At 45.9% G+C, this 2,500-nt stretch overlaps 1 protein-coding gene across 2 annotated transcripts in view; it reads right to left on the minus strand.

Moving 5' to 3' along the window:
• The window catches only part of LOC122257714 (nuclear receptor subfamily 4 group A member 2-like), a 35,584-nt gene that overhangs the window by 9,415 nt on the left and 23,669 nt on the right, over positions 1-2,500 (minus strand). The window lies entirely within an intron of this gene.

A 2,500-nucleotide genomic window follows, 5' to 3' on the forward strand; every position in this document is an offset into this window, starting at 1 on the left:
TGGGTAGGGGAGGGGAGGGGGAGGGACGTGGGTAGACGGGGAGGGGGGGAGTTGAAATTGTCTTGCAAGTTACAGGAACCTCTTCGAGACTCACCCAGGAGGTCCCAGATGAGACGTTCAACCTCCAGATCCCAAAGACAAGATGTTGGTTGAGGGGCAAGCATTGTTACAAACGTCGTCACAAGCCGCTCTCTCTAACTCGACTACTTGAAGCTTGTCGTCACAGATGTCATGACGTTCTTTATCTTTACGTCATTATCGTATGAATGACGTCGCCAGATAGGAAAGAAATTTGAAGATAACCTTATCAAGCTTCATGGATAAAAAAAAAACAAGAAAAAAAAAAAACAAGACGGAAGTGGAACTGACTTCAAGGATACGGGAAGGCTTCTCATGGCAACAGTCATAGTCAGACTCACTCTAGTTTAGGAAAATATATAATAAAACGTAAATATAAACCCGATATTACCATCATTCTAAATGGACTCGATTTTTTTTTATATTCTTTAAAAATATACCTTTTCCCCGTAGGTTGTTATCAGAGAGCAGTTGCTACCTCAGAACTCGCCCTAGTTTATCAGTATGACGGCGTAAGATGTCATGTCAAAACTTTTATCTCCCTGACGGCTTGCTATCAGTTATTACGTAGCTAAGAATGCCCACTCACCTCCAGTTAGTACTATCTCGGTACATAATCCTAAATTTGGCATCTATTCAGCTATCTGGTATTATAAAGAATAAACTACTCCTATTACCAATACCATTCTCGATTTCTGATGACCGCTCCTGGTATATTCCCGGTCCATGATGTATGGTTCCACTGGCATTCCCTATTCGCATGCTAACCAGCGTCATCTCCGATTTCCACTGGATTCGGCGCTAAACAGTGTCACAATTCATTCCCTTTCTATTAAGAATCGCTCTCAATTTTCGCCCTTTGCAATTTGCGTTTTGAAAGACGCAAGTGCAAGAAGCAAGACAACACCAAATAACACCCAATTTAACATAGGCACTAGCGATCACATCGACGAAGATAACATTATAGTAAAATGGACGAAGCATTAACCTAGAATTAGTGACGAGGCCGTTTTTGCTTCGAATCTCACAAGTGTACCAAAATTTAGGTGCCATTAAATTCTTATTTTGGTTCATCATTATCGCATTAGAAACGTCCTTTCTATAAATCAGAAGTGATCTTAAATGAATAGTAGGTTATGATAGTGCTATTTTTATTAAATTTTCTTTCTAGGATTAGAGTAATTTAGAGTAATCATTTTTTTGAGGGAGAGAAGCGCACTAACTCAAATATGGCGATGATATTCCGTAGGATTTTCCACTCAATCACAGGATTAAATGTTATAATTTCGCCGTCTCTATTTTTCTTTCTACTCTCTCTTCCCCCTTCTTTCGTAACTTATGTGTTCTCTCTCTCTCTCTTTCCCAATCCTCCTCTTTGCATGCCTCTCTTTCTCTCTCAATTTCTGCATTTCCTCTTTCTCTCGATTTCTCTATCGCTACACATCTCTCTCTTCCTTTCTCTTTCTCTATCAATCTATCTCGGTCACATAGAAGATCACGAGATAGACTCCAGCCCAACTGAGCAGCAGGACGTGTCCGTATATACGCCTGTAATGCGAAGGGTTGCACTCTCACACTTACCCTGGACGTTCATTGCAAGGAGCGGGTTGTACTGCCCCAGGTGGAAGGGCACACACGGAATCATGGGGGCGAAGGGGGAGGGGAGGTGCCACGGGGGGAGGGGGGTATGCCTGTAACAGCACTAACTTCGCGGTAACACGACACGGATCTAACGTGTTCTTTTTTTTTCTTAGCGTGGGTTTGGCGCTTGGCTATTTCATGGTGCTTGTGTTTAGCGTTTAAATGCTAAGGCTCGGTGTCAGGCAGATCCCCGGATGAGGACGATGAGCCGAAACCAACACCTGTATGTCTAAGCGCAGCTGCGGTACACCTATAGAACTGAATGGCTATTATCGAGTCGTATAGGCATCAGTTAACTAGGTTTGTGAAGTGGCATATAAGGTCGCGCTGTCACAAGGGAGCACAATGAGCGCTAAACTCTAGCGAGCACGGCGCTAACAAGAGGGCACCGGCGAGGGCGAACTTCCGCTAAAGTCTCAATGCCGACGGGGCCGACGGGGCCGCTGGCGCTTTCGCAGGCGTCCGTGTCTCGGGGCGCTCGTGTCCTACCCGCCGGAGGTTTTCGACCACGCGCTGCCGCCGCCAACACCCAGCACCGTGTGAGGCGTCTCGGTCGCCCTCCCCGTATAAAAGGTGACGCCAACACCCCTGGGACCAAAGCATAAATTTGCTGGCATTTCGCGGCTGGTTGTTTTAATTTGTTGACGAGATATTAGTGAAGCAGTTTTGTTATGCGGCGGCGGCTCCATTGTTCCCGGGCATCGTGCGCGACCGAGCCGTCTCGCAACTCTAGGGGAAGTTCCTCCGAGTTTCGGACGCGAAACCAAAAGGGAATGGGAGA

Source organism: Penaeus japonicus, unplaced genomic scaffold (genome assembly GCF_977035675.1).
Source record: "Penaeus japonicus unplaced genomic scaffold, GWHDUDI00000001_assembly GWHDUDI00000042, whole genome shotgun sequence".
Taxonomy (NCBI): Eukaryota; Metazoa; Arthropoda; class Malacostraca; order Decapoda; family Penaeidae; genus Penaeus; species Penaeus japonicus.